This window comes from Teleopsis dalmanni, chromosome 2 (genome assembly GCF_002237135.1).
Source record: "Teleopsis dalmanni isolate 2A chromosome 2, ASM223713v2, whole genome shotgun sequence".
NCBI lineage: Eukaryota > Metazoa > Arthropoda > Insecta > Diptera > Diopsidae > Teleopsis > Teleopsis dalmanni.
In genome coordinates, this window is record NC_051847.1 from 146798874 (window position 1) to 146823446 (window position 24573).

Sequence of the window (24573 nt, forward strand, 5' to 3'; positions counted from 1 at the left end):
ATTAATATTTAATTTTAAGCTTGCACAAACATCGCGAATATAATTTAGAGTATTACATATGCCATAAATAAATAAATGCTATATATCTATATCTATATACAAACATATATTAACAGTTACAGATTTATTAAACATGCAAATACATTTAATTGAATTTGCAAAGTCTAGACAGAAGCTGCAGCGGAAGTCTAAGAATGGGAGGATATAAAAAAACATTGTTGCAAACGATTAGATGCAACACTTGAAGTATATGAAGAAAAAGCAGGAATTTAACAACAACAAAAAAATAAGGGTTAATGGAGTCAAACTGCATTGATAGAATTTTTTTTCCATGATATTGATATTTTTATATGCTCATATTTAACTTAGTGGGGAGATTGATTTTTAATAGTAATAACTAAAAAAAAAACAAGAAGAAGTAAGATATGGCAAAATAATTTTGTATTTAATTAAAAATAAATAAATGTAATCTTACTGAATTACGGCATTTCGCTATAACGAAATTATATTTACGACAGTTTTTCGATTTACGGTCTAAAATCTTTCTGTATACGGTCAAATGGCCACAATTGATTTTAGCGACTTGAAAATGGCCAGAATTTGCATATTTGAAAAATGGCTTACCAAAATGAAAAGAAGGAAGTTAATGTCATCCGGAACAAGTTTTTATTGTAAAAAAACAGGACTCTATTGGAAGCAATTGCCTGAAGTAACATTCATTTTAAAATCTGAAAAATCTGCATCAGGATATAATGTCTCTAAAGAACAAGTGATTTAGCGTCTGGGTACAAATGCTGAAGAAGATTTTAAGCTATAACCACTGTAAATACATTATTCAGTAAATCGAAAGTGTTTTAAAGGGCTTAACAAGATGTACAATAAGAAAGGATGGATTACTACGATACTTTTTAAGGATTGGTGTAAAAACAACTTTTGCCCGGAAGTAAACATTTTTTTAAAGGAGAAAAACGTGAGTATCAAAGGATTTCTCATTTAGGATAATGTTTAAGAGCACCCAGTTAATTTTGAAATAACTATATCAGATATATCATTTACAATACTATCAAAACATGGAAGGATTATCGAAAATTAACCAGTATATATCTTATTTAGAAACAGATATAGACAGAATACATAAAAACTTTATGAGCCTGAAATTAATTCTTTTTCTGAACTTTAACAAAACATATTGAGCTTAGCTAACTGATCTTGGTTTTAAAGGTTGGATAATTTGATGTAATTACTGGATGCTGACAGGAAATGTCTTTTAAGCGAGGAGCTCATCTAGTTATGACAGCTTTTATATTTTGAGATTTAAATAAACAAAATTATCCTGTAGAGGCACGTAACAATAAAGCATTTCAAGGAGTAAACTCAGTCATTAGCTACTACAGTGGGTGTAATTACAAATTAAAGCATGCTGGACAGTCAGATTCCATCCATGAGCATTTCCCTATGATTATTATAGATTGCAAATGAAAAAATAAAACTAAATAAAATTATGATTTGACAGTAAGGGTTGACAGTCGTTCTTTGGTGATGTTTCTGTGCCATATCTTTAAGGTTACTAAGGTGTTTACGCGAAAAAGTTTTGGAAGGTGCAATCACAAGTATTGTACGTATGGATGTTAAAGTGCTCAAAAAAGTCTTATTATTGAATAGATAAAGTTTTTTAGATTTTTAAAATATTCATATATGATGGATATATATTTATTTATTTAACAAATATCTATTTATTTAACAAATATTTTAGCAAATAGTTTCTACTGGAGAGAAATAGTATTAAGTAAGAGAGATATTCAAATAATTCAAAAACCTTTTCTGAATTTTATCTATAGCGATTAACCAGGTTAGATTAGGTTAATATTTTTGATGAAATTTATTTTGTTTATAAGTAAGGAATATATTTTAATTTCAAGTTCAAATAATAATCCCTCAGCTGCAGACACCTCTTCGATTTATTGCACTATTGCCATAATGTAGTCGGTGGCTGCGGTTTCAGCCCTGTAATTATTAACTTTTGCAACCATTTTTAGTGTCTGCAAATCCACCTTTTTTGTTGATTATTTTTTTTACAAAGGATATACATTATAGAGTCTTCGTGAAATTTTAATTTAGCTTTGATTTGAAATGGTACACTTGTTTTTAATATAATAATTCAAGCATTGCGTGATATTTATTTCTGTCCATTTTTGCATACACTTAAAGTCGATAGTATAAAAAAAATTTATTAACAAAATTGATTTTGATACTGAAATCAAATGAAATTTTTATTTCATATTTGAAAGAATTGCTTCAAGAAACAAAAAATACTCCAACGTGAATTATGTGCTTCATCATAACCAGGCGGAAAACTTTTCACGTACCCTATGTAAGTAAAGAATAAAATACTATCAACATTGCGTGTTAAAAAATATATCGCCATTTGTTTAAAATTTATTGTACAATAATTAATTCATTACTTCGGTTAAACTCTATATATACATGCATTGCATGAAAAGTGTTATAAAGCCATTCAAATTAAATTATTAGAAATATATTAAGTGGTACTAGCCGGCACACTGATCAGTACAGTCGTAAGGTAATTTGCGGGGAACTTCCTTTAAACACTTAAAATGACTCGTTGCAGCCCGTTTCAGATACAGATTTTTTAGCAAAAAATTGATGGTGAATTTTTGTTGTTGTAGTTCACTACTATTCGAAAAACATTTTTGCAAAAATTTTTTAAAAGATAATGGTATGAAAAAAAAAACTTTATATACATATATAACAATATAATATATATATAACAAAATTTTATTAAAATAAAATCATTAAGGTTTTAAGAAAATTAAGTTTGATTAAAGGATATTTTAAGTAGTACAACAGAAATTATTTGGTGAAGCCATTTTCGAAATATAAGGTGTTTTTTTCTAATAGACTTTTCTTTAAAACCCAAAAACTTGGTTAATATAAATAATGAGGGGAGTAGTTCCCCACTAAGTTTTTGGGACAAAAAAATAGTGCCTGGAATTTAAAATTTTTTTTGAAAAAATACACAATTTGCAAGTTTTTTCATTTAATCATCAATAGTGCAGTATTTAAAAATTAAATATTTTATCAGACTTTAAAAATAATCTTTTATAAGCTTATTTTTGTAAAAATCTTTTATATATATAGTGGAACTAATATATTTATGTTTTAAATTTTGCCGGGCTTTAGGTCGTCTTTTAAATTTTTATGTTTATATAATAACTTTTAATAATAATAATTATGTAAATATAAATTTTAAAAATTTATATCAAACAAAAATATCATTTTAAATTATTTAAAAAATAAAAATATCACCTTAAATTATTTAATTTAAAGTTTGTTTTTTTTATATCATACAAGTTATTATGTTATTATATAAAAACCGCGACCTAAAGCCCGACAAAATTTAAAACATAAATATTGAGGTCGACACTAATACAAACATTCTATATATATTTATTTCATATATATATAATATATTTATATACATAATTAAATATATATTTATATTTTAATGAAATTAAAAATGGTTTGATTTTTATTTGCAATATCTTATTTTTAAATAAGTTAATTTAAAATTAGTCATATAAGTTACGTTTCTAATATATACTTACACTTTTCAAATAGTAAAATTTCCAAATGAAATGCAAATATTTTCGTAGTTATCCAAAAGTTTAATTTTGGCAGTTGTTGTTGTTTGATTTGAATTTGTTTTATATATGGAAAACGTGGTAAATTTTTAAACAATTTATTGCAAAGCAGCATAACAAAAAGTTTTAAACCAAATTGATCAACAATTTTTTTATGTAAGCGATTAATAAATTTTTAAAATAAGAAAATAAAATAATTTATTTTAAAACTGGTATTAAAAACATTTGCAAAAAATTTTTATAAAAAATTAAGCATTTCATAAAACTTGGTAATATATTCAAAAAGTTAATAACTTTTATTTAGTAATATTTATGATATATAAAAATATTAATATTGCAAAAGCAATCAACAAAAAAAAAAAAAAAACTTTAATTAATTTAATTAATTATAAAATTTATTTCAAAAGAAATAAATTTGTTTTTCAAAATAAATAATCCACTTTTAGTGTTATTTATAAGATTTTTATTGTTGTATATATATAATATATACGATCATATACATAATGGCAACACTTTATGCTATGTAAATATTTTACTTTTATTAAATAATTTTAACAACAAAATTTAAAATCAATATAAATAAAATTTAATAATTAATAAAACAATTTTTGAAGATTTATCGATTTCATTTAACATTTGCATTTAAATTAACAGTAAATTTGTAGATATTTTTTTGGTATTTTAATTAAAAAAAAAAAATTTATTACTTAATTTATATCTATTTATTATGAATTTACGATTTATTAAAATAACTTTTTAAAATTTTCAATAAATTCTATTAATTCAATTTTAATTAAAAAACAAAAAACAATTTATTACTTTATTTATATCTATTTATAATAAATTTACGATTTATTAAAATAACTTTTTTAAGTTTTCAATAAATTCTTTTAATAATTCAACATTTTATTGATTTTGCTTGCAGTATTAACTATTAACCACATTTTCCTTTTAAATTTTATATTTGAATTAATTTAATATTTAACTTTTTTTTTGTAATTAACTAAAATCATTATTTCCTTATAAGTTGCGTTTTTTTGTTTTATTTGCATGCAGCCGCGTTTGTTATAAAACAATATTCCTTTGAATTGAAAACATTTCTTTTTAATATTTTATTTTCTTTATTTCATTTATTGTAGTCTTGTCTTGCACCACTTCCTGCAGCGTACGTTTCGTTAATGTTTAATGCGTTTTACATGCGCGTTACCGAACTATCCTAAAAAGTAACCAGACATGCTCAACTGAAATGTGTAGGGAAAAATGGTTGAAACAACAAAAGCAATAATAACAAAGCATGCAGTGCAATTGCATATGCACAGTAATAAAAATAACAAAAACAAAAGCCTGTCAACATATTTTCAGCAGCATTAAAATCCTCGTATATTGTCTGCAAAGGACAATATACTAACAACAGACTCTTGGTGAGAAGCGAACTCTGTAAAATGAGCGAGGGAGAATGACATAGCAAGGAAAAATAATACAAAAAAAACATAAGCTAAGTGCATGCCACAAATTTTCAACAATGACTGTGGCTGTAAGAAGTAAAGAGAGCAGTGTACCTTCATCATACAAATGAAAATGTTAATAACAAAACAATAAGGAATTGTACTAACTATTCGGGACCTATGATCCCGAGAAGAAATAGCAATAAACATGCATTTTGCACCACCAACGTTGTAAACAAAAAATAAAAAATTTCTTTACAAAATATTTGACTCTCTTTATTTTTCTTGCTCTCATTTACTATTTTCAAGCGGCTCTCATATACATTGGGTCGTTGAGGTAACCTTGTTAGGCTTTCACAGTTTGTACTTTGGCGTTTGAACATGTAATATGTAAAAGGAAATTTTAAAGTCGATGGTTGATCATTAAATTCCTGCTGTTAAGATCATCAGGGAGTCGAGTCAGTCACTAAAATGCAACACACTGTACTTCTGCTGTATTAGTGTAAACAAAAAGATATGTCATGTATGCGAAGTGAATGTTGTTTACCCTACGATTTTATGCCGCATTCTAAACACTATTGAAATTAGGAGTTCTTATGTGATGTATATGGAATCACACAGTTGCGCTTTTGAAGTAATATGATAATATCAATCATTTATTTAATAAAATTAAAAATAAAAAAATAAATGAAAAACTAAATTATAGTATTACAAAAATATTTCTGTTGTGAAGAAATTTATTGCACAAAAATAATAATATTAATGTCTTCATAATTATATATATTTGACATATGTATCAGTACATGGTCTATATCAGTGTTGTCCAAAGTACGGCCAGTGGGCCACATGCGGTCCGCGACATATTTTTAATCTACTACAATTACGCAAATTTTCTTTTGGTTTACTGGTAAAACTAATTTATTTTACTTTTATGGTACACCAAATAAATAAATTTAAATGGATAAATTAATAAAACTAAATTTAACATTATAACCGTATTTTTTATTTTTGACGAAAACAACTATGAACGTATGTGGGGACAGCCCTGGTCTAAATGATTAGTAAAATAAATATTTGAAAACAGCTGTTTTCACAGTTTTGAAGTTATCTATTTATAGGAGCTATTGCGACACCTTTTTATTAGAGCAAAAAATAGGTAATTCCCTTAGCATCTCCTCAAAAAATTTCTTACATCTAAATATTAGCTAAATTTTGTTATTTTACTATAACGGATTAACTTTTATAGCAATGTAGTGTTGTATTAAAGTCCCTATAACTCTTCTTTTTATTTCTATTTCGTTTTTATATTTGATCTTCGCTGCAAGTTTTCTAAAATGTTTCCAAATTTTTTTTTTGAAATTTGTTTTACTTTTTTTTCAGACCATATATGAATTTTAGATGGTAATAGAAGAGATTATTACTACAAGGGATGCAAAACGATATACAAACAACATAAAAAATAGGTTGCTTTTAACTGAACTGAATTAAACCAGGGAAGTTATCCTTTCAATTAATGCTGTACGTATATGCGTTTATCTGTCTGCAATGTCTGTCTGAATAATTATAATAAAAAAACAACAACAATGTAATGTAATAGAATACTGATAATAAGGCGAAAAAAAACCAGTACATACAAGAAATTTAAAAAAAAGAACCCTTTCAAGAGGCCGCTGTTATTTTAATATATGATCCTGTTTACAATTGTTTTTAGAATGAAAGTGACTAAAAACCTATTAAAAAACACAGCTAAAACTTGTCAAAACAGGTGCCAATTGTAACATAATATGGAGTTTTTGCAATGCTTTGTTGTATTTTGTTACTTGATATACGAACGATGATTAAATAAATAAAAAAAATAATGAATATATGTAAATACAATCAAAATATGTAATATATTTTTTGTAGTGAGAGAAATCATCGAGAAAACTCATTATTGCATATAAATTCATGGTAGTAAGAAGATTAGAAAATTTAAAAAGACGGATTTTAAACCCAATGAAAACAGAAACATTTTGAAAGTCTTTTAGCATATAGCCGGAAGAAATAATAAAGTACAAAAGTTATCCTAACCAGATCTCCGAACGAGGTCTACTTACAAAATGTTAAAGAAAATTTTAGTAAAAAAATAGTGATAATATTATTATTATTATACAAGGAATAAACAAGTTCTAAATAAATAGAAAAGAGAGAGAATAGTTCAATTTGAAATAACCGAAAAGTACCTTTTCAAAAGAGAAACAAAGTTACTTTCTTTGTAAAATAATACCAAAGCAAAAATTTAAATTAATTATAAAAAACTTCTTTAATTTAATGTATTAATGAGAGTATAATGTATTTTACTTCACTAGGTATTGTCTTCACTAGAACTAATTATATATACTATCATTCAGTAATAAGCCACTAACTATCATTACGTTATCAACATAAGAAATATTTATTTTTTATTCATTTATTTATGAGTTAACATTAAAATTAATTTTAAACTTAACTAAGAATACGGAACTGGGCTGGTAGGTCCATCGTCCTATCATAAGAAATGATTACTGCCACACTACTAAACATACCATATTTCTTGATGTGGCAACCTCTTTGGTTGTGTAGTTTAATAGCCGATTAAAAATTATTGTAGATATGCTTAAGTCTAATTTTTATAGCAATGGGTTTTAATGTTTTCCTATGTACAAACACTTTTGCTTTTGTAGATTCTAGAGTTAATATCGTTACCCTAATTAGTTTTTCACTATCGGTTAAACTCTTAAATGTAATTGCTAAGGATAATAATAAATTAATAATAATCAACAGTATTGCAAAAACAATATTCGAATTTTTAATAAGAAACGTATTTATTACAAATTTGAAAAATGTTTCAGTACTGTTTATCAGTTGTTCGAGTAACTATAATAATAACACATACATTTATTCTATAAGAATATACATAAATTAATTTGATTGCAGTAGCTTTTAAAATTTCAGAGTTCACATCACTGAATGGATTCCATAGAAATAAAGTAGCTTAATAATGTAAATTTGCAATAAAAGTTTCTATATTGGAATATTAGGTGAAATACTTATTTTAAACTATATGACTCTATACAATAACCACTATAGTCTGACCATCAGTATATAATCCGTTGTTATTTAGTGTTTCAGTGACCCATAGGAGATATACAAACAATATGGTCAAACACTTTTTGGAAATGTCCTTTTTGACAAAGGTTAATCTAGACAGTTGTTTTCGAATAATTCCTTTGTTTTATACTTTTATTATTAAATGAATTGTAAGGGGATTAAAGATTTTAACTCTTCTACTTACTACCAATGCTTAGATATGCACATAGTGAAATAACCACCCCGTATTTTTTTGTTAAGAAAAAAAGTATTGCAATATTGTTTGAGTTATGTATAGTACACATGCAACATTACATTCTGTCAGCAAACATAACCAAAGGCAATGCAAATTGAAAACCTTACTACGAAAATCCTGAAATGCTTTTAATTGTTCTTAACAGTTCAACTTGGCATGCTCAAATTCATTTTAGAATGCTTCTAAAATACTTCACTGCCACAGTGAAAAATAATGCGGTGTAATGAACGACTAAAGGCAATCGTTCAACCAGCCAATCCACCAACTGACTAAAGGACAATTGTGAAAACAGTCGAATAAACTGTAGAATATTGAAAGCATTTGCTTGCAGCTGTCGTCGTCGTCCTTTCACTGATGACGTCCTTTATTCCCGTTTTTTTTTTTCGAACGAATATATAAAAGCAATGTCATAATCATATACAAATAAATAAATAAATAAATTTATATATACATATATACATACTTTTAGCTTTGAAGATATGACAAAATATAAATATATACCATACTTATAATACTCACAATATACAATATGATTTAGATTCGAAAACTTATGAGTTTAGTGGTTGCAGAGCCATACGATAATGTTTTCGTCCTGCTCAAAATTTCCAACTGTTGGAATTATTGAACAACACACAAATTTATTGTGATGTTGTTGTTTGACTGTAAGTTCGTTGTTGTATATGTATTCGCTACAGGATATTAGAAAAGTAGTGAAAAGGAGTAGTAACATGCGCCAATCAAATCTATGGTTTGAATATGGAAATGTCAAGAAAATGTTTGAAGAATATTCGTAGAATGTAAATTTATGTAACTAAATAGCTACCATTTTATTACATGAGTTTATGATTTTAAACTAATAAAGACAGTGATAAGTTTTATAATAATACCAATATTACAAAAAAGAACACTTTTAATATTATTTGTTGAACCATGAAATCTTTATATACTATACTTATTGAGTAACCAAGTAAGAAAAATGTATTATTTATCCTTTAAACAATTTAGAAAAAATTTTGAGAAATTTAAATTACCATATCTATAATCACAACACCTTATTATCAGACCAAGTAAACAAACATCAAATCAATACGTACAGAAACTAAAACCTTACTAGATTCAAGTTAATCTCGTGACAAACTTAATAAACTGCATTTTTAAGACGTCTATAAATGGACGACTCGAAGTTCAAATACCGATGATAATATGAGATCATCAATAGAACAGCACTGGAGTTACTACGAGGGCTGCTATATATATTTCTGGCCTAGGGAACACTAAGTGTTGCCAGGTGCAATCTGACATTTCCATTGGAAAGCTTGACATTTTTTATAATAACATCACTCAGAACGTGTTGTCATTGTGAATTGTTTTATTTACAGAGACTTGAAAAATTCATCTCGGCCAAAAATGGAATTAACACGTGAAAATTTTCGTGCGATCATTTTTCACAACTTTCGACATGGATTATCACGACAAGAGTGCATTAATGAACTTAAATTTTTGCGATGGCGATGAAGCATCATCCTATAGCACTGTGAAAAACTGGTTTAATGAATTCAATCGTGGCCGACGCTCGATCAACGACGAATTCCGTGAAGGTCGTCCAAAAAATATCGTCATGTGACATACCGTGAGATAGAGCCATCCTTGGGCATTTCTCCAATCAGCATACATTCGATATTGCATGAACACCTGGCCGTAAAAGAGGTTTGTTCTCGTTAGATCCCGCACAATTTGACAATCGGTAAAAAAAAGGCTCGTGTCGATTGGTGCAAAGAAATGTTGAAAAAATACGTTCGCGGTGCTTCAAAAGACGTTTATAAGATCGTTACAGGTGACGAATCATGGGTCTTCGAAGGCAAGTCAAATCCAACTAAAGTTGTTCGTGGAAGAAGCACTTCGAAGCAAGTGGTCGCCTGTTTCTTCGGTAAAACTGGTCATGTGGCGACTGTTCCGCTTGAGCAACGAAGGACGGTCACTTCTGAGTAGTACACCACAATTTGTTTGCCTAAAGTCTTCGGAAAAATTCGAAAAACGAACAAGAGAAGACGAATCATTGTTCACCATGACAATGCGAGCTCTCACAAATCGGCACCCAATGACTTCTTTTTATTGTCGCACATCAAGAAACAAATGCATGGTCAACGACTTTCGTCGCCAGAAAATGCTGTTGAATCTTTCAAAAACCATGTTTTGGAGGTGTCTCAATCGAAGTGGAAAAAGTGCTTCGACAATTGGTTTAAGCGCATGCGAAAATGTATAAATCAGGCTGGAGAATACTTTGAAAAACAATAAAACATGATAAATATTGATGATAAATATTCGCATTTTCATTATTAATCCAGAAATTAATATAGCAGCCGCAGTTTAATCGCGGTTTTTCATAGAAATAAAATGTCGTCTATACCTAAAAAGGAACGACATTTCAAATCAAATTCTTTGTGCCTATGCTTTATTCAAAAGACTGAATGTCTTCTCTCTGGTCGTTAATGACCAATTGTTAGCACAAAGGATCTGCTATGGTCATAAAGCACTGCTCCACTGATAGCAAGAAAGCTTTCATATTCTATTGAAGATCTTTTATTACAAAAAAAAAGATTTTTAAATAATAGAAAAATTAAAAATATTACATATGTCCTGTAATTGGTGCGTTATTATAAAATCTAATGCAATCTATTATTTTCTGATTATAATTTAGAAAGTTGATCCATAAAAGAGGATTGTGGAAAAGGGCGGAGAAATTTGATTTTGAATAAGTAACTCACTACTCCGATTTAAAGTTTATTTACAGAATTTAAATAGTCTAAAGTTTGTTTAAGTATTATTAGAAAATTGCTAGCTTTAAGCAAAAACTGTTTTATTTCATCTTTAATAGTTAATAGTATAAATGTTGGCATAAATCGATTATTTTTGTAGTTTAATAGTCTTGAATATTGTATATTCTTTTATATATGTTATGTATGTCTTATGAATGTAAAAAACCCGGGACAAAATTTGATTATACTGCACCATTCTTGATTAAAATAAAATTAAAGATAACAGTCGCATGAAAACGTGTTATAATTTAATATATTATATTAGTAATTAATAATATTGTGTAAGATTCAAAATAGTCAGACATTAAACAGTACCACTAATTGAGCAATATTAGTTAGTAAAATATCAGTAATGTACGGAAACGATGTCTTTGGTGTATCTACGTGACTGATACATAATGATAGTTTAAAAACCAAAATTTGAAATTATCTTTTGATATAGATCTTTATATAGACGGATCTATATATTTTGATCTTTTGTTATAGATGAAACTATTCCTTTTATTAAGTCAATAATTATTAGTTCGCAAATAGACATAGTACTCTATTGTGAAAGATTTCGTTTGGTCACAAGAAAAAAGTTTATAGAAACACTCATACTTACACATATCTAACATACTATATGCGACATATCTAATATATAGTACATTGCTTTTTTTATCGATTGTCTTTAAAAACCGGTGTTTACTTTATAAAAAAAGTACATTAAAAAGTTAGATTAAAAATTGATTAGTAAGAGCAACTTGCAAACGACAAAACTAGCATATATTTATTAACTTTATGTGTTGCATAGCTTTGAATTTATTAAATTATATGTTATATATGATATAATTTTATTTAAATTGAAAAAAAACTATAATATAACAAATAAAATTTTATTAAGGATTTTCATAGAAGAAAATTACTATAATATAATTTAAAACGTGTTTTAAAAATGAAAACCACGTTTCTTTCATAAATCGAGTAAAAGAATTTATACGGATTAGGCAAATACAGAATTAGAAGTCAATGAACAGTTATGTACATTATCAGTACTTTATTTCACTGACTTTAAATATTTTCTGAATATTAAGGAATAAAAATTCATTTTTTATAATTCAGTAGTGTTGTTGACCGCACAAGTTATCAAAAATTCACTTTTTTGTATTCCAATAGTAGCTTGTTTTACCTGGTACCGGTTTTTCAAATTTGGGATACTTCAATGCAGATATTACCTATTTCAAGTAACAAAAGATTGTACAAAAATAAATTACGAAGAGAGCGGAATACAAAATAAAATCTTTTTCCCACTATTTCATTCTCATAATATTTGATGTTTTTGAGATGATCTTCTTGCGCTATTGTTATTGTTGTGCTCGCTCAGTTATTGGTTAAGAAAATTCCTAGAAATCAGATCGCTAGTAAATCTTTCTTAGCGTTGTACCAAAAAAAGCACAACTCAAATAAGAACAATATATACAGATATGTATGCTGAAATGTACAAAAATAAATAAAAATCAAACATGAGGATACTAATTTGGGATAACTGGTAGGATATAAGAAAAAATTTAACACATATTCAGCAATGTGGACTCTGCAGTGCGGTGCAACATGACAAGACGTCTATAGGTATTTTTTCTAAGTAATATTTTTTAAAATGTAACTATTAGTTAAGTACTACAATAGGTTTGAAAAGAATTTTTAAATTTTTGATTTAATCAACTATGAACTTAGATATTACTAACAATTGAAAAGGGTTAACAAAAGTGCATTTTAGGATATTTTAGTAAACACCATAAGTTTATCGTGATGACCTTCACACAATTATTTATTATCTATTTTATTAGTTTAAACGATTAAGTAATAATGACGGTAGTACTTACACACCTGGACGTAAGGTACTAGTAGACGCTAGTTATATATTTAGAAAAAAAACTTTAGCGAACAAATTTAAAGTGCAGAACTCTCTTACATACATTATACATACAATGATATGCAATACTAATTTCGCTTTTTGTTTTTTTCAATGGTGTTAGGTTTATTTGGGTCTGCTGCGCTCAAACCTGTTATTCTCCTCGCCATCTGGATCTTTGAGAATAACGGGTTACAGTTTAAATATTGAGGTTTTGAGGGATTAATAATAAATTTTCATTTTAAAAGATATGAATATTTTGTCTTCAGTAAAATTGATTTGATAACTTTTCTCAAATTTTTATCTTCATTCCACCAAAAATGTCTTTTGAGAAATAAAGAAGGGAATTTGGAAGCGCGTGTCTATGATAAAAAAGTATATATATTCATACGTATGTATCTATTAAAATAAAAACTTTAACCCATTATTGTCAAAAAAACTTAATGTTACGAGAAAAACGGAAAACGGATTACAAAATTGAAGTCATCAGGTTCAAATCAACCCAAACTTATTAAAAAATCGAAAGAGAAGAAGCGGATTTTATTTTTATAACAGTGTTATCTTGAGAGATATAATAGGATTATTTACGAGTTCGAGTAACGCGCTTTGTAACCGAGTATCGTATTGAAAGTACAAAGCCGCAACAACAAAATACATATCGAGTAATGCATTGCATTTTTACTATATTTTCAATGTTTTAAACTTTCTTATATATAAGAAAAATGTTTACTCCGAAAATATATTTATACTAAGCATTTCGTATAGGCATTTTTATCAAAACGTCAACAGTTTATTTCACTTAACTTCGGCATAATATTGATATTTATATCAGAACTTCTTTTGTTTTCACAATAATTTACAAATTCATTAGAATACAGTTGATTTTAACAGCTGTGGTTAACAAATAGGCACAATCAGGTGTGCTCACGAGTTAGCGTAACTGGTAGCACTTTTACTTTGTTACCGAGCTCGTTACTCAAACTCGTTAATACCCCTAGTATATATAATGACAGTGCACAAAGTGCACTTTGAATCCTTAAATTCCACATATTTTGTCTTTTCGAGCAATTAGAAATAAATGCCTTCTGTCACCTATTGCTAAGGTTTATTAAAAAAAAAATATTTTGAGTCAATTCTACAGTAAAATGTCATATTTATTGTCATATTTTTTAAATTGATTTGATTCGATTTTAAAATCAGAAAATAAATGAGAAAGAGCCATTATCACAGAAATTAAAAAATCATATCTGTTCTATAATTGATTTTTACGTCTAAATATATAAAAATGCTTTGGAGATCTTTTTGTACTGTTTAACTAAAGATTTCGCTTTTAATATTTCGAGTTTTGTACCGATCGTAGGGTAAGGTAAGGTAATGAAATATTATTATTTGTTTAGAATTTGATTTTAAACATTTTTTTAGGAATTAGGGAACAGGATATCTTTAATGAGTTATACGTGAGAAAGGATATACATTTTCAGTTTGTTTATAAAGCAGTGATAAGATTATGTACAAATACTACTTCTCATGAATTTCATTAATGACTGAGGGGCTTTTAAATACAAATTCTTACATTTAAGAATATGATACAAAGTGAAAATTGTTAATACATATAGAAAGAATAAATGGATAAAATATTTTAATACTGTCAACTTAAAGTAATACTGTCAACAATAAATAAAACTGCACAATTAGATGGAATCCTAGAAAGGAGTTAGAAAATGTATTTCGCCGCTAGTGAGATAAGCAGTTTCACTGAAATAATTATTACTCAAATCTTGCATTTGAAGTAAAAACTTATCAACAATTCACAAAACAGATGTTAGTTTATAAAAACTGAATAAACTATGTGAAAAATTATTTGCTGATTGTGTTAAATAGTTTTCTTTATTAATTTTAAGAATAGATTTTTAACAAAAAAAAAAATTTGCTTTAAAAAATAGCACCTGGATACTATTCGAAAGCATAGTACTATTTGAGTGTAAGTAAAGCACCCCTCCGGCCGTACTGGCGGAACAGTTGCCGTTTCAAAATAGCAACAATTGACAACTGCGGAATGCCATTAGTTGATTGCTGCATAAAGCAAATGTAGAGTAGCTGCTGAACGCTTCAGTGTGCCATTTCCGAAAGTGCTTTAAATATGGATTGCTACTTGGTAGGTTGTTTACAATAGTCGCAAAAAATTAGTTTTTTTTTAAAAAGTATGTAGATATTTTTATAGTAAAGGTAGGCTTTTTTTTATAAAAAAATACAAATTTTTTTCTTTATTTAAATATATCAAATAAATACATGAATGAATTTATCAAAAATACATTGTATGTTATTTATCTATGTATGTAATTTAATACAAAATTAAATAAGATTTCATTATATAATTATTATTATTATTAGTTTAATGCTTTAGATTCAATTTGTTTCTTCTTATCATCAGATCAAATGAATATTACATTAACGAATAGAAATATCGAAGAAGTAGAAGAATCAAATTTGATTTTATTTTAACAATATAACATAGATTAATATCTTAAAGATATTTTTAAATATATTAAAACCGAATAATTTACAGAAAGGGCATTTAAATGCAATTTGTAAAAAACAAAACTCTTCGTTAATTTTAAATAACGACCACAGCGCAGATGAAAGGCAAAAACATATTTTTTACAGTAGGAAATACCATACATAACGAACCTTCAAATAACTAACTAATTATCAAATACACTAATTAACTATAAACTTCGTTAACTAAAAAATCTCCGAACCAAATCACGATTTTAAATAAGGTAAGTCTTGAAACAAATTAAACATGAAGGTATAAAATCAATTTTTAATACTTGTCTGGGGAAATAAAACAATATAGGTTACATTAGGTTTGGTTACACCAGCGATCCTAAGAATCCACTTAAGCCTATTGACCCAGTGTTTTATATATTTAAATATAAGAACTTTAGATTTAAAAATATAGCTTATATTTAAAACTAAATTTTTAATTCTAATCTAAATTTAAATATAAGCTATAAAGAGAATATAAGCTCAAATTATATTGCCGCTCTGTAATAAACAAATCGAAAGTGGCGGTAACTTGGAGAAGTTTTCATAATTTTTATAAGAAAAATCTTTAATTTTTAATTTACACATGAATAGCTGCTCTAAGATTCTACATTTATTAAAACCGCTATTTAATAATTATCACTTCAACTTTAAAAACAGAAAGTTACTTTATACCCAAGTAATTAGACAGGCACTACTGTACGGATGTGTTCCATATAGCAAAGCCTCAAATACTACCATAAAGCAATTACAGATAGCACAAAACCTGGCTTTAAGAAGACTGTTTAAGATTCCATGGTATATAAGATCAACAGATATACATACAGATCTTAGGATTGACTCAGTGAAAAAATATATCAGAGACAAAGCTCTAAAATTATTCACTAAAGTTGATACACTACTTAACCCCGCCCTAACAATCCTCAAGTTCACTTCAGGACTCTCAGGAAGATATGCTGATTTAATGTCCGTCCTCAACTAAAAGACAAATAAATGATATTATTTCTTAGCTTAGTTAAAGCCTAGTGTGGGGTAGAGATAAGCCCCCAGCCATTATAGAGTAAAAGTGCGTAATAGCACTAACTCAAGAAGAAGAATCAAGAAGACATGAAAATGATAAATAAACAGTGAAAAACTTAACCTAAACTTGATTTTGTTGATAAATATTATAATTAAATAATTCTAAAACTTTAGGAATAATTAATGAATTGTTATTGTTATTGTTTTGTTATTATTGTTGTAGTTATTTATTTGTTTACAAGTTATATTTTATGCATTATCAAAAAATTGTAAAATTGTTTTCACATTGTAAAAAACTATAATTATTAAATAATAAAAAATCTTTTACATATCCCCGAAGATGCTGGAAATAAACTAACAAAACATAGGGTGAAAGAATGAAGTAAATTAATTTTCATTTACATGCCAAGTCACAAGACCAGAGTAACTAAAACAAAAATTATATTTTTTTTATTTTTGTGCTCATATTTTTTAAAACAAAGATTTCTTATTACTATAGAAATGTAAGTTAACTCTAATATATTCAATTATATCTTAAACAAAATAATAAAATTTAATAAAATATTGTAGTTGATTAACCAAAGTATATAATTAAATAAGTTCAAATTTTTTTTTAATACTTTCATATTATTGCTAATAATTTAATAAATTTTATAGTATACACAGTATTTAAGTAATTTGTAACGCATGAGCTCAGCGGTTTGGTTCATATAAAAAATTTACTATGTCTGTATGCTGTTGTCTGTTATGTCTGTTATGCCCACTGTAAGTTAAAAATGATCTACAAAATAGTACAGCGACCCTTTATCAGTACAAAAATGGAAACATTGAATCGATTGACATGTGCCAAATGCCGATATGATCTACATTAAAAACAGAGCTCAGATACTAAATAATGTAAAGAAATTTCTGCAAAAAATAAAAAAAAAATAATACTAAACACAAAAAAAAATATACATACAAACTTAGGCTAATAATTTAACATCCCTTACAATTTAATACTTAAATTTATGTTTGGAAAAAGAGGGCACTGAACGTAGAATGCGAGGTATACTACCTCGAGTTAAATTGTTTAAAATAATTACGAAAACGTACGGCAAAAGTCCAAAGAACACATCACCATTGACGATTTAAAATATAGGGTGTCTTCTTGTAAAAATGCTGTAAATTACAATTACATACGCTACAGAAATAATGCATTAAAGCGGCAGCAACTAATCACATATGGAAAAAATATGTTGCGCATGCGCAAACAGCAGATGTCACATGAAAGAGAACAAAGCAAGTAGTAGTGTAGTAGTATAGGCAAACAGTTCTAGTAACTGCAGTAGTAGTAATTCGGAATTGATAAAGGTGACGTTAATGCCGGCCAAAAATGTGTTGGAATAATATTTTTGCTTTATTTCAGAACCATTTTTTGGTGAGGCTTTGTTACGCTAAAAGCGTAAGTGTAAAAGGTGTGATGAATTTGTGTGGATTTTTGAAACTGAGCTTGTAATTTTGACAAAGGTTCATCTATGCGTCAATTTTGTATTTCAGTATACTGGCTACACATGAAGGTTGTCCATCTATTAAAATTCAGAATACGTATACTCACACTATATGTAATTGTCTGTCATTGTATGGTATGCTGTGATTGCAATTATTGGCACGTCACTGCAAGAAGGGTGCATTTTAAATATTACAAAGAAAGTGAAATTTGTAAGCCTACAATTACATGCGTGAGATTAAAATCAGAGCACATCCTTTCAAATAGGCAATAAATACACAAATGGAGCAGAGATTGCAAGATTTATGCGTCAAATCCAGGTATCAATACAAATTCGGTAAATTAAAATAATTCTCATGGGATAAAAATATTGACACGTGTGTGAAATTAAGTTCTGTTGAAGCATTCAGTTTTTTTAAACTGAATTAATATGTATCCGCATATTTAAATAATTCAAATATTTCATGTAATTGGAACTAGGCCGCTCAATTTTCATGCAGAACATAAACATCCATTTTACAAAACATTATAGATAAAAGCAAGGCGTGAAAAGGGTGGTAAAGTATTTTTTAAATACAAATATATTTTGTTTTATAAATTATTCATGCTTAAGTATGAATAATTAATTTTTAAAAAACATTTCACGTATATTTACTGCACAAATATTTATCTTATTATATATTATTTCAGTTTAATTATCACAACTTCAATAGAATTGTCAACTACAAATAGAAGCTCTATAAAATAAAAGGTTTTTAAAGTATTAAAAAATATCGATTATATTAATAAAGTCTTTTAATGTCAGATATACGAGGTAAAATATATTGTAACGCATTATACTGGTTGTACCTTGATTTTATTTTAAGAGAATTTAAGAAGTAGAGTTGTGATAAAGCCAAGAATATTTTATAGTTGTATTGCTTAATAATTTGGATTAATTTGTGATATAATAGATTTAGAAATGAAACATTTCAAAAATCTCAAATCTTGCTTATTTCAATTACTTGTCATAAGAATGTAAATTGATTTGCAAGTAATAGTAATTCCATCGAATTATAGTCAATTTATATGGAAGTTCCCCAGTTACTATATGTATATCACCTGACAGTTGTATACATTGTATTTTAAAAAAATTCAACTTAATATTTTATAACTACATCGGCATTCATAAGTTTGTGAATTGATTTCTAAGTAACAGACCCATCTCCGATTTAACATCACTTTACATAACAGCTCCGAAAGTAAAACTTTTATCTACGTATCATCAGATGGTTCGATTAGAATTTATTTAATGTATCAAATTTGAAAAAACTTCGATATTTACTTATACATAAAAGTCTGTTCTAAGTGGTTCGACTCAATAAAAAAGTGTTTGTTAAAAGGGAAAGTTTTTCTTCTAATAGGAAACTTTAAAACTCGGAGAGATGCCTAAAGTAGAGGTAAAATTATATGAATGGTTCTGTGCACAGCGAAGTAGAAATCTTCTAATATCTCGTGAAATATTGAAAACAAAAACAAAAGAGATGAACAACATTTTGAAAGAAGAGAATAATTATTTTTCTTACGATGGACGGTACAGTTCAAGCGAAGATTTGGAATAAAGCTTCTAAAAATTTCAGGCCAAAAGTTATCTTCGAGTTCTCATATTGTGAATCTCTTTGAAAGCACTTTTAATTCGTTACTAAAACCGCATAACCTAACAAAATATTAAATCTTTAATGCAGACGAGTCAAGTCTTTTTTGGAAAATGCTTCCTTCTAAAACCTTGACTTGCAAATATAAAACAGCTGCACCTGGGCGAAAGCTTGAAAAGGCGCGCCTTACATTTTTAGCCTGCACAAATGCATCTGGCGATCATAAAGTAAAACCATTGGGCCTATTTACACCATCATGAACGTGACATGAACATGAACTTGAAAACCGTTTACCGATAGATGAGCGAAGAAAGAGAGTGTGATGTGAGTTCATGAATTCCACGCAATGAAATTTGCTGCGTTTCTTCAGCTTGACACGCATACATATACAATGTTATGTTTATGTTTAACTTTTAATGCTGAATATTCTCAATTTCTGTGCTCTGCACTACTACACACAAGCATTTTATACGTTAACACAAAACAAAACAAATTTCACGCTCATGAGAGTTCACGAGAGTTTACACTAAACTGAACTGACAATTCATATTGTCGTCAAGTTCATCTCACGTTCACGATAGTGTAAATAGGCTCATTAGTTCTGGGGAAAGCAGCAAACCCAAGATACTTCAAAAAAAATTTTGCTTCCAGTGCTGTTGCTTCCAAAAAATTTGGATTTAGTGAACATTTCGATTATTAACTGAGCGCATACTGTATATCAATATTAATATAATGTTAATTTCTGATTATTAAAAAAAACAAATTACAAAGGTACAATGAATTTAAACGCATTTACATATTTGTGTCGAATTTGTAACCAATACATATTTTATATATTAATATGTAGACAATTTTTGTTAATATTTTCATTATTTTTTTTTTTAAATATACATAATATATTTTTACCCAGTTATTTCTTATTATTAATATATTATATTATATTATATTATATTATATTATATTATATTATATTATATTATATTATATTATATTATATTATATTATATTATATATATTATATTATTTTATATTATTATTATATTATATTTATATATATTATATTATATTATATTATATTATATTATATTATATTATATTATATTATATTATATTATATTATATTATATTAAGCCAATTTATTTATATAACTAAAGATATTTTTAATTTATATAATTTTGACAGTTTGGTATATACTTACAATTAAAAAACATCAGCATTGAAATCTGTAAAGATAAACAAAATGTTAGAAAATTTCATACATATGCATCTGCGTGAAAACTATAAAAACAATAATAATAATTAAAATGAAAAATCATTGAAGAAGTTTACAAATAAATAATTTAAAACGAATTCTAAAATAAATATAAAGAGTGAAAAGAGCTTAAAACTAGTTTTAAGAACAATGAAGATAAAAAAAAAATCTGAAAACCTTCACCGGCAAAGTTTATGTTTGCAAATGAAAAAAAAAATAAATAAAGCAATAAATTGTTTAAAGGCCATTATCCTGTATTTAGGATGTGGAATTTTTCAAATACAAAACAACAAAAGATTGATTTCTATTTTAAAGTTCTTAACTTTGAATTGTGGACACAAATAGACACAACTAAGAATGCAAAGACTAATGTAGTGCGAACAAAAACGATACAAATGTTGCCTGAATACTTGGAACCTGTTAAATGCTTCATATATACGAATACATGTATATAGGTACATATGTTTATAGAACGGGTACAATACGCGGTAAGTTACTGAAGATTTTTTTAAAAGAATTTATGGTTTCATTTAGTTTTCCATGGAGTTCAAGATGAGCATTCATTACACAAGTATGTATATAGTAGAACTTTAGTTGCGATTTTGTTATAGTGGGGCAAAAATACGAGTATAATGGGAAGTCACAATCTGATTTCAAAGCTGCTCGGTAAATATGTTGAAAATCTTGGGAACGTAGTTAATTTATATTTTCCTTTTTATATTTATTTTTTGTGACTATTGTTTTATTTTCATTTTTAGCAAATAAAGACAGAGTAAACAGCAGAGATTGTATACAACTTTGGGACCAACGCAGAGTTTCTGCTGAAGTTGTTTTTTCAATCAATTTTTTGTATTTATTATCATCAATAAATAATTATAGAATTTTAGAAATATATATAAGAATAAGTTTAAGCCAAAGTTTTTACATAATTAATTCTCAAAGGACTTAATAGAATTTAAAAAAGTTTAAAAATTTAATTAATATAAGCAATAGTACTTTTTATACTATTCAAGTTTAGATGTCTGTGTACTATGAGTAACTACTAAGTTATTAAAGGTCTCCTGTGTCCAATCAACACCACATTACTAGTTTGCTATAATTATCTGGTTTTATTTAATTTTTTTATAATATGTTTCTTCTGCAGTTTTTTTATGTATATTTTTTTTTATATATACAATTATTTTAAGTTTTAAATAACAACATTGTTTCGTTTTATAAGCGCACTTATATATGCATTCTTTCGGTTATAAAAATAAAATATTTTCATGGAATTCTTACAATGAATACTTATAGGTCTTCACGGTTTACCAAGGAAGGCGCATACTCAATTTCAGGTTTCTTTCTTAATTAAAAAAAAAAGAAAGAAATGTAAAATAAAAATCACATCCTTTTAGTTACGTGGGACGTTTTGTGTATTATCTTCAGTTCTGGTTTGGACACGATTTAGCTATATTTTTGTTTTGATTGCCGTTCATTCACCATACATTATTGTGTTTTTTATTTTATTGTTTAATTTTATTTTCTGCAATTCATAAATCGTGTATTGCACTGCATATCTTAAGCTTGCGTCAACTTATGCCGCATTGTACTGAGCTCATTTACTTTACATACGAAGTCTTCTCTGTTATTGATATATTCTACAAAAAAAATACTATTTTTGCTAAAATAGGTTTTATTGAATAAAGTTAGGTGAATACTTTCTTTTTAATAACTTAAAAAACGTATAAAAGCGTCTTAGGTTGTACGAACTTAAACGGTTTTATTTGAAAATACTCGTTCTTTTATGCAAGTAATAATTTCGTCCGCATCTTCGGTGGAAGGACGCAGTTTTTTAAAAACTAAAAGAACTTCCAAAAACCAAACGTTTAAATTCATATCTAAATGTCTATGTCCTTAATAATAAGTTCAAGTCAAGTAAACTTAATTATATGCATATGAATAGGATACACTTCAATAATTTTACGTATTCTTGTTTTCTTGGTAGTTTTTTTTAGGGTTATAATGCGGTTATAGCAAAACCACAGAAGAAAACACGTAAAAATTTTTTAAAAAATACAAATAATAATTTATTAATTTAATAAAAAGCAAATATTAAAATGAATTTAACATTAATTCTTGTGAGTTTAAAACTTTTAATCCAATCATAAATAAAATTGATAAAGTCCTTATTTAGGAGAAAATCATTTCAATAGAAAATTAAATATATATATAATATAAATATATATGTATATATATATGAGTTTTTTGTAAAGATAAAAATGTATTTGTTACAGTTATTTTAAAATAAAAATAGTTTAAAGTAGTTTTATGACGTCTTATAATTAAAAGCATTCTAGAAGGGTTCGAACAGTAATGAAAAAACACTAATAACTGATTAATTTATTGAAATTTGGCTGATCATAAAACGTTGTTTTGAGCTTTGTACTCATCATCAGTCATGTTAAGAAATATACGAATTTTCGAAAAAAAATTCAAATTAATTTTCGGAAAATCTAAAAATATAAGTCTTTGATGTATATTATATATAATCATTTGATGATGTGATTTGTTTATTTCATTAGTAATTGTTTTTGTTTTTTAGCAATGAATTAATAATTTTAATCAGAAACTTGTATTTTGTTAAAATATCAATAAGAATTATTTTGGGTGATCAAATTTAAAGCAGTGCTTCGTATTATATAAAGGTTATGAATCGAAATTTGTTAATAATGTGTTCGTTTTTCAAAAATTTATATAAACTTTGTAATAAGAATAGTTTTTTTTTTAATTTTAATATATGTGTTGATTTATAAAATTTTTTTTTATATAAAATTGTCTACGGTTTTGATGGTTTAGCAATGCCCTTTATCAGGGCGAGATTTTATATAATATAACAACTAAAATAATTGTTTTTAATAAAAAGTTTATATAACTCTTTTGAAAAGTAAATACAAAATTGATGTGTAATTTGTACATAAATATATAAATAAACACATAGATTATATACAGTTATAGCAAGAGAATGAGAAAGTCAAATATAAAAACGAAGTTTAATATCTGTTACTCTGTATTAATTATATGTTATATATGTTATATATTCATTTAACTACTTCAAACTTCAAATTTTAAATTTGAGTTTCAAAAAGTGTATCTACAGCTTCTCAACGAAGCTTTGCATATCTATCGGTAAGATAATGTTTAGATTTGACCCAATAAAAGCAAAAGAATAATTATGTACAAAAGCCATACTTATTACGTATAAATTATGTGTATTCCTTGTATGTAACAAAAACTACAGCTGTACACTGTTTGAGATGAACTATCTGTTCAATTAAGATAAATCATGGATAAAAGACTCTTATGCCTTGGTATATATTAAATTTTTCTTCTTATCGCATAATCGCCACATCTACAACAATGCTTATTACCTATTAATCTCCAACTATATAGTGATGACCTTGCATTGTTGGCTCG

The 24573-nt window shown here is 26.7% G+C and overlaps 1 protein-coding gene across 1 annotated transcript in view; it reads right to left on the reverse strand.

Annotated features, from left to right (window-relative positions):
- The window catches only part of LOC119685456 (transcription factor E2f1), an 89680-nt gene that overhangs the window by 39325 nt on the left and 25782 nt on the right, over nt 1-24573 (reverse strand). Inside the window, exon 2 of the mRNA XM_038099734.1 lies at nt 21067-21091. The gene's annotated coding sequence lies outside the window, so the exon portion shown is untranslated. The remainder of the gene's footprint in view (nt 1-21066; nt 21092-24573) is intronic.